The following is a 24,906-nucleotide window of genomic DNA, read 5'->3' as shown; positions in this document are numbered from 1 at the left end:
TTGGTGTCCTGTAACATATCCATTTCCATTTTGCCCTTTCTAACCCAAAGATCATTGAAAACAAGAAAAATGAGTTGAGGTCGGCTTTACTGTGTTCTCCATTGCTATTGTCCTATCTGTCCCAAGCATTGGTCCTATGCCTTCTTTTATTCTCTTCTCTCAACCTCTCTTAATTCTAGTGTCTTCCATCTCTGAATGATTTCCTATTTATCCTGTTTTTAACTTGTTTCTACATAGTTTGTGCTTTGTCTCCCTCATTAGATTATAAGTTCCTCGAGGTAAGGTACTATCTTTTGCCCTTTTTTTTTTGTATCCCCACCACTTAGCACAGTGCCCAGCACATAGGAGGTATTTAATAGATGATTATTTACTGACTGACTATTCTGCCCCCAAACACTTCTTTTTCCTTAGTTTTCCTTATCAGTTTCAGCTCATTCTGAAAATTAATGTTCCTGATGCACTTTTTTTTGTTTCAGTTTCATTGTTTTATTTTATCACTATTGTATTTACCTTTTTTGGGGGGCTGAATTGATATTTCCCTTTCTAAAAATAGAATTTAATTCTGGGGTGTGAGCAGGAATCAGTTAAGTACTTTGATTGTCCACTCTCCATTGGTTTGAGAAAAGACTCCAGATTCTTGGCATATGAATCAGCTGTAAAGTAGCTGCACCTTCTCCCTGCTATGAGGCAGTAGGACAAAAGTGACTGCACGCTTGGAGGTTCACACTGTGGCTTGTGAGGTCTTGTGCTGCAGGAGTCCCGATGGATACTCTTGGCATCTCGCTTTAGCTAAGCAGTGTTCAGCAGCATGTGTTCACAGCCCTCCTGGATGAGACATTCTGCTGAGAGAGCTGGATGGCCCTTGAAGAAAGCAAATCCCTCTGTCTAGCTCTCTTAGTCTTGATATTAAGAATTCTCCCCGGCAGTGATTATAAAGTTCTTCCCAGTTACCTTTCATAAATTTCCCCTGCTTGCTGCCCCTAGCTACCCACCAGTAACAGATATAGTGTCTATTACCTCTTCTGAAAGGGTAAAGGTGAGAACTTTTGGTGAAGTGGTCCCCAAAACTCATCCAATTTTGTTCTTTTCTTCCTTCTTGCATATCTGTTTCATTGTGAAGCTTTAGTACAATGTTTCAAAGCAATCAGATATACAAGACTCTTCAGATCAGCAGAAAGAATCTGTTTCCAAACCACACTGTCCTCAAACCCGATGACCACAGTGATGATGATGATGACCAGCTTCTTCTAACTGCATACTATGTCCTGACTTTCCTAGTTTGCCTAGAACAATGTCCCCTAGAAGTGCTTCTAGAGGGCTCTCCGGGTGGACCAGCCCAGCCCAATCTCTTCCCTGCTCTGGGTAAAGAGATCTTTCACAAAATGCTGGATTTTCTCCTAAAAGTTTGGGTGGGACAAGAAAGTTGAGAGAATCCCTGGGATCACACAAAAGCCTTCATGACTTTTAGAACATTTACAGTGCTCATGATTCCAGCCTGACCCAAAGAAAAAAGATCATTCTGTAGCCCAAGTCGGGCCACAGGAGGTAAAGAAAGGTCTCATATGACTGGCTCTCAATGAGCTCAGTGGGCTCTCAAAGTGGTATTGAATCTGATAAAAATCCATCTGTTTCCAGATTTAACTTTACCCGCTGGTGCAGTCCAATATTTTCTCAAACCACACGATCTCCGGTTTGTCCATCAAAATGGACTTCACTGTCTTCATTAGGTTCTTCACTTATAGAAATTGTTATAGGAGCCGACTGCTGGGGATAATCTCTCCACCCTATGGGCCACGGGCATAGAATTTCACATTGGGACAACTTCAGGACTCTGGCATCTTCTACCAGATCTGCTTCCACAGAAATGAGTGGAAGCCCCATTTTTTGGATTTATGTCCTCAACACAACTGTAGAAGGTTGGCCTCTGGAATTTTCTAAACTTTCCCAAAGGTCCTCTGTGGCTGCGTTGTTCCACTGGAACTTAGTTGAGTGTATTCATTCTTTTCTTAAAGTTCACTTATCCCCAATGTAGTCACGCAACATTCTGATGACACATGCTCCTTTCATCTCATCAACTTGGGCAGGATGGCCCACACTGACTTCAACAGGATCACTATTATTGAAGGCATCAAGCTCTTGGGCTCCTATACAATCAGCAGAAGCAAAGTGAGTCCAGATCTCATATTCTGGGAAGCAGTGGTCTGTGCACAGATACTTTATTCAAGAGGATTTTGTCACATCCAACTCTCTGTGACTGCATTTCTTGGCCAGGATAATGGAGTGTTTTGTCATTTCCTTCTCCAGCTCATTTTATAGATTAGGAAACTGAGGCAAACAGAGTAAAGTGACTAACCCAGGGTCACACAGCTAGTAAGTGTCTGAGGCCAGATTTGACCTCAGGAAGAAGAAACTTCTTGACTTCAGGCCCATCACTCTATCCACTGAGCCACTGAGCTGCCCAATTCAGGAGGCAAAGCCTTCATTTAGACAAAAATGAGTCCATCATTCCAGAGTAACAAGATTTCCATACCCTTGATGGGTGAGTTGATGTCCCACAACTCACCTGCAGGGTGAACAGGAATTTTTTGGATCAATAAGCGATTCAGACTCTCTGTAAGTAACAAGGCCCAGACATGCTTCTTACTGGACCATGTCCCCTCGTCCCGTGGACCTACATCTTAAGGTACTGAGGGAATTGATGGATGGGATCTTTGGAAGATTATGGAAAAGAGAGAGGTTCTACAGGATTGGAGAAGATCAAATATTTCTCAGTTTTTAAAAAAGGAAAGGGGTTGAAATATGCCAATTGGAGAGCAGTGAGCTCGATTTTGGCTCCTGGCATATTCTAGAATGTCACCACCCGCTCAGCTGGCAGTGACAACTGAGTCCATGCTTCACCTCATCCACAAGATGGGCATGAGAGATCTTGCCAAATACTTAGTGAGGTGAGCTGAGTCTATCACATTTCCCAGAACTCCTAGTTTAGTAACTATATCCAAAAGGGAAATGAGGTTAGTCTAGAAAGCAGGACCTGTACATGGTGAAGCCTTGCTGGCTCTGTGTGATTACTGCTTAACTTTTCTAAACATTCATGAACCATCCCTTTATTTTAATTTAATTTAACTTAATAGTGTCTACTATGTGTCAGACACTGTCCTAAGCACTTTACAAATATGATCTCTTTTGATCCTCAAAACAATCTTGGGAGGTAGGTATTATTACTATTTTACAGTTAAGGAAACTAAGGCAGACAGGAGTTGAGTGACTTGCCCAGGGTCACAGGCACTAGCAAGTGTTTGAGGCCACATTTGAACTCAGGCCTATATACATGTGAGGAGCTCCTGGGGAAATGGTTTTCAGAGATGGTCCTTTCTGGGACTGGCAGGTCTCAGGGCAGTCAGGGGGTTATTCAAAAGGGCATTTGCTGGGGATGCTGGAGAGTTCAGACCCTTTGGTCAACTGCCTGACAGTCCAGACTACAATAGGAGACCTTTCTCTTACTCTGGACAGACGGTGAGGTCAAGGGTCAGCTGCTTACTCCCTAACTCAGCCCCTAAGAGGCTAGGCCAGTCTGTGCTACAAGGTTAGGCCACTGTCTGGTTTTTGTCTTGTCCCTCCCTAAAGCCAAATATGCATTGTGTGGGCCATTTCCTTCTTTATTTTTTTCCAACCACCCTCTATCAGTGGTATCAACTGGGGAGCATAGGCCTAAATTAACTCACAGATAAGTCTTTTTGTCCTATCAGTAACATCCTTTCAGGTATAGTTTTTGTAATGGAATCACTGCATGAGAAGACATCAGTAATTTTTTTTTTTAGCTCTTACTGTAAGATGTCATATTTCTTTTTAAAAAGTTTGCCTCAGTTCCTAGTTCTGTCGGCAAAGTATTGGTGGTCTTTTTTTTTTGAAAATTTCATCATCATTGGATTTTATCATTTTATTAAGTTGCCAATTTGGTGGGCTTAAAGGAAATATTTCAGAATTGTTTTTAACTAATGTTTTTCTATTAGAAAGTTCAAGCCCTTTCAGATTGCTAATAATATTATGTGTTTATCAGTGAATAATAGTTATTCCTCTTGTAAATTTGTGTGAATTTCTTGTAGATTAAGGTTTGAGGCTTTTATTTGAGAAGTTTATTGTAAAGTTTTTTCCTCCCAATCTGCATTTTCCCCTTTATTCTGGATATATTGTTTTTTGTTGCATAAAACATTTTCATTTTTCATTGTGCATTGTTGTCCATTTCCCTCATCCCCCCCCAGCTTTGGGCTTACACAGATGGGGTCTGGGTTTGGTGACCACTGCAAAAGACCGCTCATTTTCTGGCTCGTGTTCCCACCCAGAGTTTATACTAGGAAATCACTGAACACAGTTTATATTTAGTTCCTGTTTTAAGCTTCCACAAACGTGGGTGACAGAGTCCCTAGGTCCTGTACAAGCATTCAAGGTAACAAATCCATTTATTGGTTATAGAACAGCCTTTAAACCCACATAAAATGCAGAAACACTTAAAAGGTTTCACAATTACGCATAAACAATCAACACAACTTTCTTCCCTTTTTGGTAAGTCTTACTTTCCTGCCAGGGTACTAAACTCCTTCTGACTCAAGATCACTCCACAGAAGGGAATTGAATTTGGAGTTGCAAACAGGGCAATACCCTGACATTCTGATGAATCTCTTTTTTCCTACAGGTTCCTAAACAATTTCTCTCAGATTCATAGAACCACCATATGGTTTGGATTCTCCTCAAAAGGAAAATCCGCTTTGCGGCTGCTAGACAGACTCTCTTTCCTGTTGTACCTGTGTTTGAATAATTCACTGTAATAACAGGGGGAATTATCAAGGTTCGTATCCCTTGTTCTCCCATGTCATGGCTTTAATCTGTTGCTGTTGCTCTTCTCAGTATCGTGGACTTTGCACACCATCCTCTTCTTTCTCCAAGAGGCATGCTAATAAGGAAATTCCCTTTTTATGTACATAAGACAGATCTCTGAACTTATGAACTTGGGGTTTTCTATGAGGCAGTCCTTAGGCTAATGCTGTCCAGGATATCTTTCTACTCTGTTTAGAAGTCTAGACTCCAGAACCATCATGCCTAGGAAATCCCAGGAATTCTCCTTAGGGACCATGTCAATGACAGGTTGGGATCTGAATCATTAAAGGGGCACATCTTCATCAATGGGATGCCAGATCCATGAGAGTATCAAGGCATTGGTTTTACAATGAGATCACTGAGCCATTTGGAATTGATTGTAGTGAACAGCGTGAGATGTTGGTCAAACATCTTTTTCTGCCATTCTGTGATTTAAATTTCCCAACAATTTTTATTGGATAATGATTTCCTCTGTGTGTGTGTGTGTGTGTGTGTGTGTGTGTGTGTGATCTTGGATTCATTGAACACTGCTCTGGTATTATCCAGGCTGCTTCACTTATCTGTTTTCTATCCAGTGCCTAGAGTTTTAACAAGTTCTGCTTTGTAGTGTAATTGGGAAGCTGGTAATGGAAGTCCTACTTCCTCTTTTTTTTTCCTTTATAGTCTCCCTTGATATCCCTGGACATTCTGCTACATAACTTTCATTGTTATTTTACCTAATTCTATGAAGTATCCCAGTAATATTTTTTATTGGTATTGTATTAATTGTGGGTACTAATTTTAATTCAGTTCAAGAGAACAGATTTATGAAATGGTTCTCTGAACAACAGAACACTAGCTGATGTTCATAAAAGGTGTGAAGTTTTACAAAATACTTCACATACATTAAAAACATTTAATGACACATTGAAAGAATTAAGGCAGGAATTTACGCAATAAGAAAAATCACAGGAACCAACCGAAGAAAAGCTTGTAGTAAATTAAAAAACAAACAAAAATCAGTGGGAGCAACTCAAGCTAGAATTAAGTGTTACTAAATAAAGTTTGGGGGCAGGGACGTAGAGCAGTGGATAGAGCACAGGTCCTGGAGTCAGGAAGACTCATCTTCCTGAGTTCAAATACGGCCTCAGACACTCAGACACTCAGACCCCAGGCAAGTCACCTAACCCTGTTTACCTCAGTTTCCTCATCTGTAAAATAAGCTGGACAAGGAAATGGCAAAACACTCCAGTACCAAGGAAACCCCAGATGGGGTCATAAAGAGTCAGACATGACCGATATAACTCAACACCAGCAAATAAAATTGGGTAAGAAATAATGTGAAAGACTAAGCAAATAGGAGAATATAATAGCACACTAATTCAATCCAATTCTGTGAGCATTTACTGAATACCCACTATATGTTTGGCATTGTGCTGCAGGTACTACGTGTGGCCGATACAAAGACAAAAAGGAAAAGCAGTCCCTGCTCCCAAAGAGCTAAAATTCTACTGGGTGAAGTTGGACTAGATCCATCAGTAAGACAAGAAGCATTTATTCTGTACCCACTATGGGCCAGGCACCATGCTAGACACTGGGGTTATGAGTACCAAAATGGAACAGTCTCTGGCCTCAGTGAACTTACATTCTGGCGGAGAGTTGTGAGCAAATAAATACAAAATATACAGGAGGTAGTACAAAGTCATTTTGTGGGTTGTTGTTGTCGAGTTGTTTCAGTCATATCTGACTCTTCGTGACCCCATTTTTGGTTTTTCTTGGCAGAGATACTGGAGCAGTTTGCCATTTCCTCCTCCAGCTCATTTTACAGATAAGGAAACTGAGGCAAACAGGGTTAAGTGACTTTCTCAGGGTCGCATAGCTAGTATGTGTCTGAAGCCAGATTTGAACTCATGGAGAAGAGTCTTCCTGATTCCAAGCCCAGTGCTCTATCTACTGTGCCAAGTAGCTGCCCAACTTCCTGAGGGAGGGGGTGCTAGGAGCTAGAAGGATCAAGAAAGGCCTTGGGTAGAAGGCAGTAGCTGAGCTATGTTTTACAGGATGGTAGAGATTCTATTGGGTAGAGTCACAGAAGGAGCAAATTCCCTTTATGTGGGACCATTTGTGTAAAGAAATGGAATCAAGTCAACAAGCATTTTTTAAAGCCCTTACGTGCCAGGCATTATGCAAAGTGTTTGGAATACATATAGAAGGAAAATAAAAGATAGTCTCTGCCCTCAAGGAGCTTATATTCTAAGACAATACAGAAAAGGGAGCTGAAAAGCCAGGATGATAGAGAAATGGAGGGAATATAACTCTCTCGGGTCCTTCCTTAAAATGGAGGTCCTAGGAGGACCAGAAGAACCTGGGCCTTGAGGCCACATGTGGCCCTCTAGGTCCTCAAGTGCAGCCCTTTGACCGAGTCCAAGCTTCACAGAACATTGAGTTTGGATTCAGTCCAAGGCCACGGGTTCCTTACTCCTGTAATCTAGGGTGAGAAGATGCTGAAGAATGGTAGCCACGGCAGCTTCCAGGATGAGAGAAAGAGGTCCAGAAAGCTGGAGCAGGGCCAGGAGAGAAATGAAGGAGATGAGAGATGAGATGTGTTGTACAGGGACCAATGGGGTAGGCCAGTTTGAAACAGAGAGTATACAAAAGAGGGTGATAGGCAAACCAGTTAGTGGCAGCCATATTATGGAAGGCTTTAAAAGTCAGGCTGAGAAGTTCTTATCTTAACTAAGAGGTGATAGGAAGCCTCTTAGGCAAGGGAGTGCCGAGGTGAGACCTGTGCTTTAGGAAGATTATTTTGGTGGTTCTGTAGAGGATGCACTGGAGAGGGGGTGATTCTATAAGTAGAGAGAAAGAAGCATCATTAACTGCTGAATAAAAACCTCAAGCAATCAGCAGAAGCTACAACCACAGCCTCGGAGATAACAGACATAGAAAGAAAACAAGCACAGGAAATGACACAGTTATCAAAAAAATTAGAAACTGTGCTGGTACAAGTGATGGGTGGACTTTTGGGTCACCATCTTCCCGCCAGACCTACCCGTTCTCTATGCTTCCACATTTCTGGTGATGATACCACTTGCCATCCTTCCTGCCATCAGCATCACCATTTTGGGGTTGCCTTCCATCCTCACTCTCTTGCATATTCCATAGTGGATCAGTTGCCAAATCTTGTCAGTTTCTGCCTCCACTGCACCTCACATCCACCCCTTTCCCTTCATTTGTGCAGCTACCACGCCTGGTCCAAGCCTCATTGCCTCTTCTTGCCTCCAATCTCTTCTGTCTACAATGCTCCTGATGAGTGAACATCCAGTTTCCACTTGCACACCCCCAATGAAGGGAAGCCTCTACCTCCTAAGGCAGCCCATTCCACGTTGGGACAGCTCCCCAATGTTAGGGAGAATTTCCTGACATCAGGTCTAAACTGGCCTCCGTGAATGTGCCACCCATTGCTACCAGTTCTTTCTTCTGTGGTCCCTTCCCTGTCTTCCTTCAGATCTTGGCTATCGTCCTACCTTCTGCAGGAAGCTTCCCACTCTTCCTTAAAGCTGGTGCCTTTCCTCTGTGGTTATCTCTGATTTGTCTTGTATATATCTTCTTTGTACATAGTTGCATGTCTTTTGCATGTTATCACCTCCACCCCCCCTTAGACCATAAGCACCTTGAGAAAAGGTACTATTATTATCATTATTATTTTGCCTTTCTTTGTATCCCTAGTATTTAGCATGCATAACTACTTAACAAATTATAGTTGACTTGACTTTTAAAATTCTCCCCTTTTCCCTACTGAAGAAAAAGAAAAATTTTTTAAAATTTAGTTCAGCAAAACCAAAACCAAACAAAAAACCACAAACAGACTTTGCATCAGCCATGTCCGAAAGTACACGTCTCATTCTGCTTTATAGTGTTACTGTTATTGCAGACGTTGTTTTCCTAGTTCTGCTCATGTTACTTCACATAAGCTCATTCAAGTCTTCCCAGGTGTCATTGAAACTGTCCATTTCACAATTTCTTACAGTGCAAAAATATTCCAAACTGGAAGTCTGCTTTCTCTTCTACACACCCATTTGGTCCCAGGGTGGAGTAGACTCAAACTTAGGTCACTTTGGGGTGTGGCAGAGCTGATGGGTATATTACTCCCTAGTTAGTAGGACATGGAATTGTTATTCATCCTTTGTCTTTAAAGAGGACCAATGACATCACAGGTGATGTCTTGACTTGTGTGTGAATTGGATTTAAGTGAAGCAGAGCTGCACAAAGTTGTCAGCCTCACTCTCTTTTCCAGAGTCATTGAAGTCCAGGGGCAGGACAAAAATCAAGATGATTGGCAATGACCTGGGATGTAGTGATTGACCTTGGCATCTTTGATGTCTGCCTAAGCTCTAAGCGCTCCATAGAGCCTGCTTCAGCTGCCTTCACAGCCCATTGGAACAAATTGTTCTCATCTTCCCAGTCAGCTGGGGGAAGTCTTGACATGCCTGGGGTAGACATCTCCTTAACTCATCAATGGGTCTGAAGCTCATCAGTTACCCTCAACCTAGTTTAGCTCATCTGCCAAAATGGTTTTACTGGGGTGTGGCCACTGCACATGCTACAGCTTCTTGGAGCCCCGAGGGAGAGTTGGGTGGCAGGTAGACACCAAAGGTAGGTGAACAGCCTTGGAAAGGACTGGGCAAGTTCTCACACCAGAGGTGCTCCTCCTCCCTGAATACCCATATACCCAATAGATTAATAGATAGGTAGATGAATGCATATAGAAGTAGATAGATAGATGAATGGATGGAGAACTTAATAGATGGATAGATATGTGGATAGATGATGGATGGGTGGATGGATAGGTACCAGTCCTCCTTGAACACCCTACACACCCTACAGTTCATAGCATGGCAGATCTGACAGGTCAATACTCTGTTGGGCTGAGTCAAGTAGGTTGTTACTCACTGGCTGAGGCTGCTGAGATGAGTCTTGAAACTTACTGAAGTTTACAAAGTCATAGCCAGGTCTATTCTATCTCTATCACTAATTCATCTAAGATCAGGAAAGAACAAACACGAGACAAAAGAAACAGAGGAGATATATGTTCACAGCTGCATGATGGCCAGATGGGGATGTAAAGGAGACTGGCTAACTGGAATACTCCCTCTGCTCCCACCTAGATGCTCTCAAAATTTCTTCCATCCCACTTAAAAACTGTCAGGGAAAACAGAGAGAGAGAGAGAGAGAGAGAGAGAGAGAGAGAGAGACAGAGACAGAGAGACAGAGACAGAGAGACAGAGACAGGGAGAGAAACAGAGAGAGAGACAGGAACACAGAGAGACAGATACACAAAGAAAAACAGAGACAGAGAAGACAGATGGAGAGACAGAGACAAAGAAATATAGTGTGTTCCTCTGAACAATTTGCATGAACACAGCAGCTAATTAAAAGCCTTTTTGTCACCACACTGTAGGCCATCAGGAAAGAGTCAGAGGATACCTATGCATGTTTGAATGCAAAAGTAGACTTAGGAAGTCTTCGCTTGAGTATTGTGCATTAAGGACTGGGTGCTCATTGGCCAGTCTTTTCATTACATAAATTTTTATGGATGTTTTTTATTTTTGCATCACCTGTATTTCCTAATGTATCGCCCTTCCCCCAGGGAGACATACTTTGTAATGTAGAAATTTTTAAAGTGATATAAAAAATTTAGCAAGATTGCCCAATATATGAAAAAAAATGTCTAATGCCATGTTCCCACTCCCCCTCATATAAAAAAAATGAGGGCTGGTGTCTTTTCATGACTCTTCTTTGGGACAAAGCTTGGTCATTATCATTTCAAAGTATTTTTTAAATTGTTTTGTGGTTATTTCCATTTATTTTGTTGAAATCACCTTATATATTATTCTAGTTTTGCTTACTTTACTTTGCATCAATTCATATTTCTTCCCATGCTTATCTACATTAATCATATTAATTTTCCTATGGTGCAATAATATTCCAGTATCTTCACATACAACAATTTGTTTAGCCATAACAAAGCGGGAATCTTCTTTGTTTCTAGTTCTTTGCTGTTAAAAATACTACTATAAATATTTTGATATCTACCAAGGCTTCCTTTCTGTTACAGACCTCATTGGGAGCACATGCTTAGCAGTGGAATCTCTAGGTCAAAGAGTATCAGCATTTTAGTCGCTCTCTCCAAATAATTTCAAATTGCTTTGTAGGCTGAACGGACCAATTCTAAGCTCTAGCAGTAATTCGTTAATATGTCAGTCTTTTCACAATCCCTCCATCACTAACTATTCCTATCTTTTGTCAACTTTGCCAATTTCTTGGATGTGAGATGAAACCTAAGTTCTTTTGATGTGCATTTTTCTTATTAGTGATTGGAAACATTATTTTATAGGTGTAACCTTTGGCTCAGAGGGCCAATCGTGTGAGATTCTTTTCCTGTTAAAATTGGTTACTTGATGCCCCATGCCTACATGAGTGATGAAATTGGTGAGTGATGGAGAGAATGATCCTTCTTGTGAGCCTTCCAGCACTGAGAAAGATCTATCATTCCAACCTCTCTTCAGGTCCCTGAAGGGAGAGAAAGACTCTGGAGGAGCTGGATATCACGTCTCTTTCCCCAACTCTGGGGAATTTCCCTTGGGTAAGATCTGAGGCGCTTGGTTGAGCTGAATTATCTTGCTTTCAGTGGGAGAGCTCATTCACTCAGTATTGTTTGGTATATAGTTTCCTATGTTTACTTTCTCTAATTTCTATTTTCCTATCTCTGTTTGGGTAAATGGGCTGGCTTGCTATTTGTTATGTGAGTTCATTATGGAACTGGCATCTGTGGGAAGGGTTGACCAGTTAAGCCTTGGATTTATAACTTGGGTATCCTCCTTTCCCATTAAGGGATAGAGAACAGGAATGTTACTTGAACCTAAAATTATTTCCCCTAGATTAACAGTATTTAAGGGAGTAGAAAGATATAATTCTAGTGTGATATCCCCTCCCTCTGAGGACAGCAGACTGGCCAACCACTGACCCCAACCTCTTGCTTTCCCTCCTGCCAGAAATCAATGTCTTCCTTGGAGAAGGGTAGGGGAAAGATACACTAGAGATGTCTGTTCTTGCCTCCTTGTGTGGGCACACATAACCTCTATAGGTAAAAACACAACAGCACCCACACATATCACCACCACCCTCCACGTATGGTTTTCAAGATGTAATTCTTCCTTTGAGAATTGTTTATTCATATCCTTCAATAACTTCTCAATGGGAGAATTGACTTTTGGTTTGCTATATTTTTGTCAATTGTCTTGGATCTCAGAGATCCAACTATTTCCTTATCAGATATACTTGATAGAAAGATTTCCCCCCCAGTGAATCTTTTCTTCAGGACATTGACACTCTTTTCCTTTGCCTTTCTTTTCCTTTGCCTTTGTCCATGCTTCCATTTTCTGTATATGTCTTTTAAAGACATAACCTGATTAAGCCATCTATAGTCATATGAAAAAAGCTCTAAATCACTATTGATTAGAGAAATGCAAATCAAAACAACTCTGAGGTACCACCTCACACCTATCAGATTGGCCAACATGACAAAACAGGAAAATGATAAATGTTGGAGAAGATGTGGGAAAATCGAAACACTAATGCATTGTTGGTGGAGTTGTGAACTGATCCAACCATTCTGGAGAGCAATTTGGAACTATGCCCAAAGGGCTATAAAACTGTGCACACCCTTTGACCCAGAAATATCACCACTAGGTCTGTATCCCAAAGAGATCAAAGAAAAAGAGAAAGGACTTAATATGTACAAAAATATTTGTAGCAGTTCTTTTTGTGATGGCAAAGAACTGGAAATTGAGGGGATCCAAGACAATGCCAAAAGCCTTATGATGAAAAATCCACCTTCTGCAAAAGAACTGATGGAGTCTGAATGCAGCATCCTTTTAAAGATTTCTACTTTATTTGCCTTGGGTTTCTTTTTGTCTGTGTTTTCTTTCACAACATGGCTAATGTGGAAATATGTTTTATGTGACTATACATATATAAGATATATCAAATTGCTTGCTTTCCCAATGAGGGGGAAGGAAAGGGAGGGAGAGAATTTGGAACTCAAAAAATTAAAAAAAAAATCGTTAAAATTTGTTCTTACGTATAATCGGAAAAAAATATATACAAATATTTGGGGGAAAAAGACACAAGTTGATTGATAGATAGTTCCCTATGCATCTACTTCACTGTCCTTGGGCCCCTCACTCTTGTCTTTCTCATTAGAATTGTTTCTCTCGGGTCTTTAGAAATTAATTTTTGAGAACTTTCCATTCCTCCTGGGCTGAGCTCTTTTGTAGAATTTTATTTGGTGAGTGATGGGGAGAATGTTCATCTTGGGATTCTATTTATTTTTTTCTCTGAATTATTTGAAATTTGTCAGATAATTGTCAGCTTTCCTTTCTTTGATCACAAACTCTAACAAAGAGTGAGCAGTTCCCCACAAGATTTCCATCCCTTGCACCCTTGCGATTGATTCCTCTTTGCTGGCAGAAATCAAGTCTTTCCCATGTTCCTCTATTATTTGAAGGATAGAATTATTGTTTTAAATTATCTTTTTTTAAAAAAATTCCCTTTTATTTTATTTCCAGGTCTTCATTCTTTTCCTCTCTCTTCTTTCCCTCCCTCTATTGGGAAAGCAAGAAAAATAAAACCCATTACAAACATGTATAGTCAAGCAAAACAAATCCCTATGCTGGCCACATCTGGGGGGAAAAAAGTGTCTCAATCTTTACGATGATTTCATCACCTCGTTATCAGGAGGGAGGTAGCATGCTTGGAGATGGAATTATATTAAGGCAAGTTAATCAGTCAATCGACAGCAAGCCATTTTTCATTTTAGTCATATCCTATATGCCTTTGCACAGGAACTCCTCATATCCCCCACTGCTGCCACGTCCCTCTCCTTCTTTCGGCATCTTGCTTGGCACATTATAATCAAATCAACACCATCATTGCCTTGGACGCTGTTGTCATTGTTCAGTCATTTTCAGTTATGTCCAACTCTTCACAACTCCATTTGAGGTTTTCTTATCAGAGAGACTGAAGTATCTCCAGCTTATTTTACAGATGAGGAAACTGAGGCAAGCAGGGTTAAGTGACTTGCCCAGGGTCACACAGCTAACAAGTGTCTCTGGTCAGATATGAACTCAGGAAGAGTCTTCCTGACTCCAAGTCAGGCACTGTATCCAATGTGCCAGCTAGCTGCCCATTGCCTCAGATAGGGGCAATCAATTGATGGCTTTATCATTCAACTCACCATTCCTATTTCTTCTCATGTCAGAACACCTTCCCTGGTTACCACTCCCCTAAATGTGCTGTGTTCTGTTAGAATGTAAAGTTCTAGGTAAGCACTTTTCTACCTAATTCTAAGTCTGCGGTGTTTTGCTTTTGAATTTATATCCTCAGCACTTAGCTCACTGTTGAGTCACAATGTAGGCACTTTTTCATTCATTCATTCATTCATTCATTCATTCATTCATTCACCCACTCATTCATTCAGTGCCTTCTCTGTACCAGGCACTATGATAAGTACTGAGGACAAAAAGATATAAATGGAACAGTCTCTGTCCTCAAAGAGCTTACATTCTATAGGGATAGACAAAATGTACATGTGGAAATGTATACGAAATATATCCAGGGGGAGCTTGTATGAGAGGTCAGGGCCTCCCCTGCCTCCAGGTACTGCCAGCTTCAATAAAGCCAATGCTTGGAGATTGAGTCTCCATCTCAGACCGATTATAACATCTGCTCTGAGTCCTTGCCCTTTCCACTCTGGGTTTGGCTATATTTTTCAGGAGCCACGTGGGAAGCCTGCTCAGCTTCACTGCATACTTTTGTGACGTAAGGTTTTTTTTTTAAAAAAAAAAGGAAAAGAAGTTTAGGGTTCATATTGGGACTCCTGTAGTCCTGAAGGATTATGAAGATATCAGATTTTCTCTTCCAATTTTCCCCTTACCCCCAGCTTGCACTAAGGGGAAAATAGTCTCTTTCCAATTCCTCCTACTCCTATTTTAAAGGAAAGGAGTCTTCCCTCTCTATCTGTCTGAATAATTCAATAACCAGGGCAAATAGTTTAGTTTTGTTGGCCAATGAGGTTGTTTTTTTTTTTTTTAAATAACAACCAGTTAAATAACATAAGCATAAAATTAAATGGAGGAATTGAAACTCTCAGTGCTGACTGAAGCAGCCAGGAAGGGCCAATGGAAAAATGGGAAGTGAAGGTATTTACTGGCAAATGAGAAAACTTGGCCTCTCCCTAGAGGGAGAAAGGGATGGAGGAATGGGTCGCCATCTTACTTTCCTAGCTTACACTTTGTCAGCAACAAAGGTCCCACCAATGGACTCCTGTTCATTCTTCTCCATGCTCTTTGCTTCCCAACTTTGCTTTCTGGTTATTCTCACATCAATCAATCCAGAAACATTTATTTAGTGCTTGCTATACACCAGCCACTCTACTTGGGGATGGGATATACAACGACCAAATTAAAAAATGAAATAGTCTCTGACTCAAAGGAGTTGGCATTCTATTGAGGAAGACAACATGTACATATCTGTCTGTCTATCTATCTACCTATCTATCTGTCTGTCTGTCTGTCTATCTATCTATCTACCTATCTATCTATCTATCTATGCATCTATGTATCTAGCTATCTACCCATTTATCAATCCATCTATTTATGCATCTACATGTCTATGAATCTACATATGTATCCATGTATCTATTTATCTATCTATCCATCTATCTATGCATTTGTGTATCTATCTACCTATATGTCTATGTATTTATATATGTATCTATCCATCCATCCATCTGTCTTCTATCTGAAAAACTTATAAGGTAATTTTTTAGAAGAAGGCAGTACTAGCAGCTGGGGGAATTAGGAAAGGCTTCCTATAGAAGGTGGTACTCAGTGCTGTCTTGACCCCTTTCACATATCTTGTTTCTTTTGAATATGGTCTAGCCTTCCAGAGTTGTAATCCAGCCTTGGGTCTCACCCCACTAAATCTGATGAATAACTATATGGTCCCATTTATCTCTTTGCACCCCACTTTGTTAGCCTTGTTCTGTGCCTCTCCAGTCAACCATCATTGCTCATGATTGTTCCATCTGCCTTGAACAGGAGTTCTCTCTTTTTAAAAATTGTCCCTTTTCCCTGATATAAACCACCCCCTCCCTCCATTTTCCCTGTCCTTAGCTTCCTCTGATAGCTTCGGCTCATCCTACCTTTAGCATTCCTGACGCTATTCTTATAACGTACATTTGTATTCATGATCTGTTATGTGACCTCGCTTCCATCTTCAGGACATTTTAGAAAGGCCCATCCTGATTTAAAATGAGAGTATGGATTCAGAGATAGAAGGCTCCAGCTCTCTCCAGAAGAATAAGCATTGTAGTCAGGATGTCAGAGAGAGCTGAATTCCAATTAGAAAGTACTGCGAGATAAAACCAAGAACTGGATTATGCATAAAGGTGGCATTGACAGTGAAAAATATCAGTATTCAATTTTAGAACAATAATTGGCATGGCAACACAAAATTTAAAGAGAAAAATGAACAGAATTACCAAAAGCATTGTACAGAGAAACAATAGCGCGAGATTTCAACACCACCAATGGCCTCTGACAAGTCAAACAAAAAGATAAAGAGGAAAGAGACCACAAATTGATTAGAATGCTAAGCAAAATGGATTTGATAGCCATCTGCTGGAAAATAAACAGGAAAAGGAGGGGCCTGACTTTTCTACTGGATTACTCATCCGACATTCACAAAAACTGATTAGACTCTAAGGCATACAAGGCAAGGCAATGTTGTTGTTGTTCAGTCATGTCTGACTCTTCATGATTCCATTGGGGATTTTCTTGGCAGAGATGCTGCAGCGGTTTGCCATTTCCTTCTCCAATACATTTTACAGATGAAGAAACTGAGGCAGACAAGGTTAAGTGACTTGCTCAGGGTCACACAGCTAGTAAGTGTCTGAGGCCAGATGTGAATTCAGGAAGATGAGTCTTCCTGATTCCAAACCCAGTGCTCCATCCATTTCACCACTTAGCTGTCCCTGCAAGGTAATATGTGCATTTATTAAGCATTTGCTATGTATGAGACACCGTGGTGAGTGCTGGTACAAATGCAAGAAAAAAGAAAGCACTCCTGCCCTCTTGGAATTTACATTCTAATGGGGGAAGAGCACAGAAGAGAGCTTTTCTGCTCTGAAGGGGATGGGGGTGGCCGCTGGAGGTGGGGGGAGAAGTCCAGAAAGGCAGAAGGCCAGCCCAACGATGAATAAAGATTGGCTGGCCTGGGCCTCTCCTCCTCCTCCTCCTCCTTGGAAATCGAAGCACAGGGAGAAGGGGACCAATCTCAGCCTGTTCTAGGGTGAGATGGCCAAAGGGTAGATGGATGTTTCAGGATGATGAAGTGGAGGAAATTTCTAAAGTGAGTCTTTGGCTCAGCCAATTTAAAATAGAATACTATTTTAAAAGCCGATAATGTAATAAAAAATCAGTAATAAGTGGCATAGAATAAAAGAGTCAAGCCTAGGTTAAGCCTAACAATAAATGATCGAATAAAGCTTCCATTGGAGACTAACTTATAGAAACGATAAACTCTGCACTAAAGATAATAACAATATACATATGACACATTAGGATGCATGCGATGCAGCTAAAGCAGTTCTGAGAGGAAACTAATGACCTTGATCACTTGTGGGATGGGAGGTCGGAGGCCTGCGCTCACTAGTGGAAAGAGATTCTCCAGTGGTCACTCACCCAGCCCCTGGAGATCTCTGAGGCACTGAATGAAAGGTGAGCTTCTATTCACAAGAGGAGCAACACCCCTGGGCAGAGCTGGGGTCAGTGTGAGACCTGGAGTGGAGTATGTCAGAGGATGATTGACTGACTGTACGACAGACGAGGAAAAGATGGAGGGAGCACAGCTGGGAGATGCAGCAGGAGGGTGCCAGCATCCCAAACTGACATCGCACCGTTTCCATACTTAAAGCAGCTTTGATAAGACAACTGGCAGGGAGTCTGATGATAATAGCTAGCATTTACATCATGCTTGCAGGTTTGCAAGGTGCTATAATAATAATAATAGCTAATATTGGTAAAGCTCTTACAATGTGCTAAGGACTTTGTAATTATTATTTTATTTGATCCTCACAACAAACCTGGGAGGTGGGTGTTTTAGCATCCTCATTTCAGATGAGGAAACTGAGGCAGACAGAGGTTACATGACCAGCTCAGGGTCACAAGCTAGTAAATGTCTGAGGCAGGATTCCAACTTGCCCAGTCCTCTATCCACTGCACCAACCACTGCTCAGATTCTAAGAAAACAACTGTAGTTGAGCTAAGGAGAGGCTGCATGGAACAGACCCAGAGCAGCCACACCCATTCACGTTGTTTAGAATATAACATGTGAATCTCAGGGTTGTGTTGGTAACTATTTAACAATCAGCTCTATGGGGGAAAAACACATTTTAAAGTTTAATGCACATTATTAACATTTTTGGGGGCTGCTAGGTGGTACAGAGGATAGAGCACTGGCCCTGGAGTCAGAAGGACCAGAATTCAAATCCAGCCTCAGACACTTAGCTGGGTGACCCAGGGTAAGTCACTTAACCCTATTGGCCTCCATTTCCTCATCTGTAAAATGAGCTGGAGAAGGAAGAGGCAAACCACTCCAGTATCTTTGCCAAGAAAACCCCAAATGCAGTCATGGGAAGTTGGATGTAGCTGAAACGGCTCAACAGCAGCAAATTAACATTTTTTCCCATCACTTTCTTAAGTCTGGCCAGTCAACAAAGCAATCCGTGGAGCCCTGGTAGGCAGCCGTTGCCGATTTCCAAGGCACAGCGCAAGGCTGTGCTGAAAGTTGAACAGTCACCCTTCCAGAACCCCGTTGAGCAGACTCCAGCACAGCCCTGAGAATCTACATTTTCCCATCCTTCATTTCACAATGGTGAATCTTGGTCTTTGTTGGGAAAAAAATGAGCATCTATCCGTATTTCTTAAGGAGTTTACTTCTTGCTTGGCTATTTTTCCAAGATAAAGTGGTTAACCACTGAGTTATTGTTTCACGTTTTTCATTGTTCGAATGAGACCTAGGAAAGGAAGTAGAGGATGCCAGAGAGAGAGAAAATGAGGAGATTTTAAACTGTGATTTGTATACAGACATGCACACAAATGTCTATATAGTCATAATACACACGTGCACATACGTGTATACACAAGTAGATATTTATATACATACAAGTACACATAAATGCATGTGCGTACCTCTTTACACACACACATATATATGTCTGCATGTGTGTGTTTATTAGGGCATTTCTTGGCTGGAAGTTGAGAGTTGTAGTTGTTTAAGAAAACATGGATTTAGATGGCATCCCAGGCCAAACAGTTTAGCAATATAGGAGGGGATCAAGCTTGGAGGTGTGCTTTCTGAGACCATCTATCTCAGACACCTTCCTCTTCCTATTGTTTTTCCCTCAGGGTGGTTTGAGAGGAAAACCCTTCCCCAAGGGGTGGAGCCAGGGGAATGACTAGATAACAAGTCACACCCAATGGGAAATCACAGGGAACAGCTAGGAGTGGCTTACCTGAGCATGGGGGCAAGTAACCAGCCCACAAAACTGCTAAATTGGTGTTAACAAGGAGAGAAAAGGACAGGATTAATGAGTTGAATTCACAAATTTAAATTTTATTTAAAAATTTTAAAATTATCCACGTTGCCACTTAGTTGCCATGATGGCAGGAGGAGATTGTTTTTCAAAGGATGGCCATCCTACAACTTACTGTCAGCATCCTAGGGATAACCTTGGTGTGAAGGAAATACAGGTCTATGATCACTACTGTTACTACCAAACCCCCTCTGGTGTGCTTCCCATTTATACAGATCAGTCACCATGGCACCATTAACTCTCAAATATAAAACATTTACTGTCTAGAAGGTGAAAATAGGAGTAATCATAGCAGTTACTCGTTAGAAGGCAAGGCCAGAAATAAACAAAACGTAAACCTAGGTCCCAATCCCCCACAGGTACACACAGTTTCTATGGCTGGGGAGCGAGCACATACTTACAGAAACCTAGCAGTCAGGTACATCAGTAGAGCGACCCATGCGCCTGGGACACAATTTTGGACTGCTGGCTTGAGTGCCTTTGGTCTGTACAGGGAGTAGTCTGTACCACTCATTGCAGATAGTCAAGACTGATCTTCTGCTCCTCTTTGGTTGGTTGGGGGACGAAGCTATTTCTCTGCTACTCTTGGGTCACTGAGACAGTGTTAAACTCTTTTAGCTGACGTTAGTCTTAATCCTGCAGAGATTCCCAAATCTGCTCCCTTGGCTAGGCGCTACAGTAGATTTTTTTCCTCCTAAGCCGTAGAGGGAAGTAAAGAGCCGCAGAGGCAAGTCTTGGAGGGTAGCAGTGGATAAAACTTTGGGCTTGGAATCAGGAAGACCTGAGTTCAACCCAGCTTCAGACATTTACTAGCTGTGGGTTCCTGGGCAAGTTACTACACTTCTTTCTGCCTCAGTTTCTTCAACTATAAAATGGGGATGATAGTATTACCTACCTTTCAGGGTTGTGAAGGTCATATGAGATAATAATTATAAGTGCTTAGCACAGAACCTATGTAGTAGGTTCTTAATAAATGTTTATTTCCTTCTTTCTTTCCTTCCTTCCTTCCTTTCTTCCTTCCTTCCTTCCTTCCTTCCTTCCTTCCTTCCTTCCTTCCTTCCTTCCTTCCTTCCTTCCTTCCTTCCTTCCTTCTTCCTTCTCTCTCCTCCTCCCTTTCTTTTTAAAATTATATCTTATTTTTCCTCAAGGACATGTAAAAGCAATTTTTAACATTAAAAAAAGTTTTGAGTTCCAGATTCTGTGTCTCCTTCCCTCCCTTTCCCCCTTCTTGCAATGGTAAGCAATCTGATATAGGTTGTACATGTGCAGTCATGTAAAGCATTTCCATATTAGTCATTTTGTGCGAGAAGACAAACAAAAAAGAAAGAAGGAGCAAAAACAGCCTGCTTCAGTCTGTATTCAGACAACATCAGTTCTGTCTCTGGCGGCAGACAGCATGAGTCCTCTGGGATTGTCTTGGATCATTGTATTGCTGAGAAGAGCTAAGTTTTTCATAGGTAATTATTGTTACAATGTTGCTGTTATTGTGTACAATATTGTTCTGTTCTGCTCCCTTCACTTTACATGAGTTCATGTGAGCCTTTCCAGGTTTTTCTGAAGTCTGCCTGCTCATCGTTTCTTATAGCACAATAGTATGCCATTACATTCACATATCATAGCTTGTTCAACCATTCCCCAATGGATGGGCATCCCCTCATTTTCCAATTCTTGGTCACCACAAAAAGAGCTGCTATAAATATTTTTTGATTAAAGTAGGTCCTTTTCCCTTTTTTAAAAAAAAATCTCTTTCCTTCCCTTCCCTTCCCTTCCCTTCCCTTCCCTTCCCTTCCTTCCCTTCCCTTCCCTTCCCTTCCCTTCCTTCCCTTCCTTCCCTTCCCTTCCCTTCCCTTCCCTTCCCTTCTTTCCTTCCCTTCCCTTCCCTTCCTTTCCCTTCCTTTGCCTCCCCTTGCCTTGCCTTCCCTTCCCTTGCCTTTCCTTGCCTTGCCTTGCCTTCCCTCTTTCCCTTTCCTTCCCTTCCAATCAGATCAGCTCCCTGCATCAACAGCAAAGCTGATCCTAGCCTTTATCAGTAGCTTAGCTTCTAAGCTCTATAGACTCCTGTCTTCATTGGCTTCTGTTGTCAGTTTCTCTGATGTCAGTCTGCACTTGGCTCCTTTAATCACTGACTCAATCTGACTTCTAATGTCTTAAGTCAAGACCTCTTCATATGTAGTGACCCAGCTCTGGGACTGAGGAAACCCCCAAACCACATTTCTTCCAGATACGACCCAAATATTTATTTATGCAACAGTTCCATTGTACCCAAATAGTTCTCTGATGCAGAATTTCCCAGCAATAAACTCCAAAGTTCCAAAATCAGTGCGACAAGAGAAATTTCTGGCTTAGGCTTCTGGCCACCACTGTGCTAAGAAAACATTGCCTAGTCTCTAATGCGGACATCCAGACATTGTTGCTGGAACTGGGACATAAAACTTTAGCTGCACATTCTATATAAGGTTGCTGAAACTGATGCTCTGGGCTCATTGACTTTTGTATACAGTTAAGCCCTTGCTCTGAGTTTAACAAAGTTGTGATAACATCTCTGTGTCATTGATTCAGTGATTGACAGCAGGACTCAATCAGTGGGCCCTTGGATAATTTTTTATCTTAGCAGCCATATTCAAATTAGCTGTTGGGCAACAACGCATTGCAGGCTTCTTTACCATTATCATTCAGTATCATTCATTACCTTTTCTCTCTGAGGATCTGTTCTCTCTCCAGTCTTCTCAGAACTTTTATCTGAGGGGTTTGCTGTCAGCACAGTCTGTGTTTCTTATCAAGCTGCTTTTCTTTGTATTTCCTACACCAATGTCCTTTTTTTTTTTTGCCCCTTTCAGTAAAATAAATGTCCACATAATAAAGTGCAATGCTTTACATGTACATGCTATTTCCCAGATAGAATGTAAGTTCTTTGAGGGTAGGTCTGTTTCATTTTTTTGTTTTGTTTTTCTCTCCTCAGGACCTCTTAGAGTGCCTGCAACACAGCTGGCACTTTAAAAATGCCTGTTGATTGATTGAATCATAATCAGAGAGGTTTTCACTGTAAGTGGTTAGGTCAAGCCAATACGATAAAGATGACAACACCTCCCAAATTAACCTATAGATTTAATGACTGATGTAGATACTTCTTTCAAAGATGCAGTTAGACTTTTTGAGGAGGGACAGGGTCAAAGGAGAGAATAAACAGAGGCCAGGATGGGATGGAGGGAAATATAGTTAGTTTTCCACAACATGACTATTATGGAAGTGTTTTGCATGACTACACATGTATAACCTATATCAAGTTGCTTACCTTCTCAATGAAGGTGGGTGGGGAGGGAGGAAGGGAGAGAATTTGGAACCCAAAGTTTTAAAAACAAATGTTAAAAATTGTTTCTACATGCAACTGGGAAATAAGGTATATAGGCAATGGGGTACAGAAATCTATCCTGCCCTACAGGAAAATAGAAGGAGAAGGGGATGAGAGAAGGGGGTGGTGGTGATAGAAGAGAGGACAGATTGGGGGAAGGTGTATTCAAAATGCACGCCATCTTGGAGTGGGGGGAGGGAAGAGATGGGGAGAAAATTAGGAACTCAAAATCTTGTGGAAGTGAATGTTGGAAACTAAAAATAAATTAATTAAAAAATAAAGCATGATTACCCCCCCCAAACAAACAAACAAAAAACCAAAGATGCAGTTTGCAATCCATCTATATGCTCTCATCCTCAGCTGGATTTGTCTATGCCCTCACATAAATTCTCTATAAGAAGTTCATTCAATGTGGTGGAGGCCTGCTTCTAATTCTTTTGACATTGTATGGATACTGATAGAGCAGGTCAGCAGTCTGTCTGTTACTCTTTCCTCTATGAATCTCATAGAATTATTAAAATGATAAAAATTATTCTGGAAGTATAGAAAGTTAAGGCTATGGAGGAAAATTATGGAAAAAAATTACAAAGTGGCATTTGTAGAACCATGTCTCAAAGTATGCTAGAAAGCAGTAATTATCAAAACTATCTAGTAATAGATACTTTCAAATAATAGTTCATTTTCCCCAATTGCATATTAAAACAATTTCAACTTTTTTTTAAAGTTCTGAGTTCCAAATTCTATCCCTCCCTTCCTTCCCCTCCCTGAGATGGTAAGCAAGCTGATATGGGCTCTGCATGTGCAATCATGTAAAACATTTCCATGTTACTCATTCTGTAGTACTGCGTACTTCTTAAAAATAGAAAAATAGATGTGTGGGACAGATGAAACAGTCGTGATGTAGAACCAAACATACACAGCAGATTGGTATTTGATAAACTCAAGGCCACAAAGCAGTGGGGAAAGAATTTATTATTCAACAAGACTCTTTTAAAGTTTTTATCAATGTCTTTTGTTTTTTACATCCTCATAGTTTTCTTTCTTCTCCTCTTTCTTCCCTCTCAGAGAGACATTCCATATAACAAACAGTATTTTTAAAGAAAAAGGAAAGGAGAAAAAAGAAATCAATCCATTGGTCCCAATCCAAGTCCTCAAACCTGTGCAGTACGTAACACCTGTGAACCTCCCACCTCCATGATGGACCCTTCCATTGGTTGCGGTGTCGTCTCCCGTCTCTTTTTTTGAGGCCTGCTTGATTTTTATCATTTTGTTACATTTTGTTATAATTTTGTTACTTCCTTATTTGATGTTTTTGGTGTGTTACTATTCTTTCTATTTGCATTATTGTAGTCATTATGTATATTGTTTTCTTGGCTTTGCTGACTTCACTCTGCATTAGTTTATTTAGATCTTTCCATGCATCTCCATATTCACACATACATCTCAGTAATATTCCACTACATTCATGTACACAATTTGTTTAGTCACTGGCCCAATAGATGGATTTTGACCTTGTTTCTAGTTCTTTGCTACCGTAAAAAATTCAGAAAGACACTTAAGAAAATTGAATAACAGGATGGTGGGAAATGGAAAGAGATACACAAAACCTTTCAAATGGATCAAATGGAGTCTTAGACTTGGGTTAAAAAAGTCAACTTTATAAGATGGAAATAGCATGGCTAGAGAGTCATTCATCTGAAAAAGAGCTGGTGGTTTGAGTAGACTGCAAGCTCAAAGTGTTGTGGAAGCCAAAACAAAAAACCCACACACACTCACGAAAATCAAAACAAAACCAAAAACCCAAACAAAAAAATTCCCCAAACCAATAAAATGTGATCTTAAGCTATTTTAAGAGAGGCCTAGGGCAAGGGCAATTAGAGTTGGGCAACTCCAAAAGTAATAAGTTGTAGCTCCCTAGAGATCTTTAAGGAGACCTGGTTCTGAACAAGACCCTAACCTCATTACAACATGCTAGACCAGAGCCCACGCAGAT

General features: G+C 41.0%; 1 pseudogene; it reads right to left on the bottom strand.

The window, feature by feature from the left end:
* Positions 1-721: 721 nt before the first annotated feature.
* The window catches only part of LOC110215304 (puromycin-sensitive aminopeptidase pseudogene), a 58,889-nt pseudogene continuing 34,704 nt past the window's right edge, over positions 722-24,906 (bottom strand).

The sequence above is a fragment of the Phascolarctos cinereus genome, unplaced genomic scaffold (assembly GCF_003287225.1).
Source record: "Phascolarctos cinereus isolate Bilbo 61053 unplaced genomic scaffold, phaCin_HiC Scaffold_4;HRSCAF=312, whole genome shotgun sequence".
NCBI classification, from domain to species: domain Eukaryota; kingdom Metazoa; phylum Chordata; class Mammalia; order Diprotodontia; family Phascolarctidae; genus Phascolarctos; species Phascolarctos cinereus.
The sequence above is the reverse complement of the archived record's forward strand: the minus strand, read 5'-3'. Positions and strand labels throughout refer to the sequence as shown.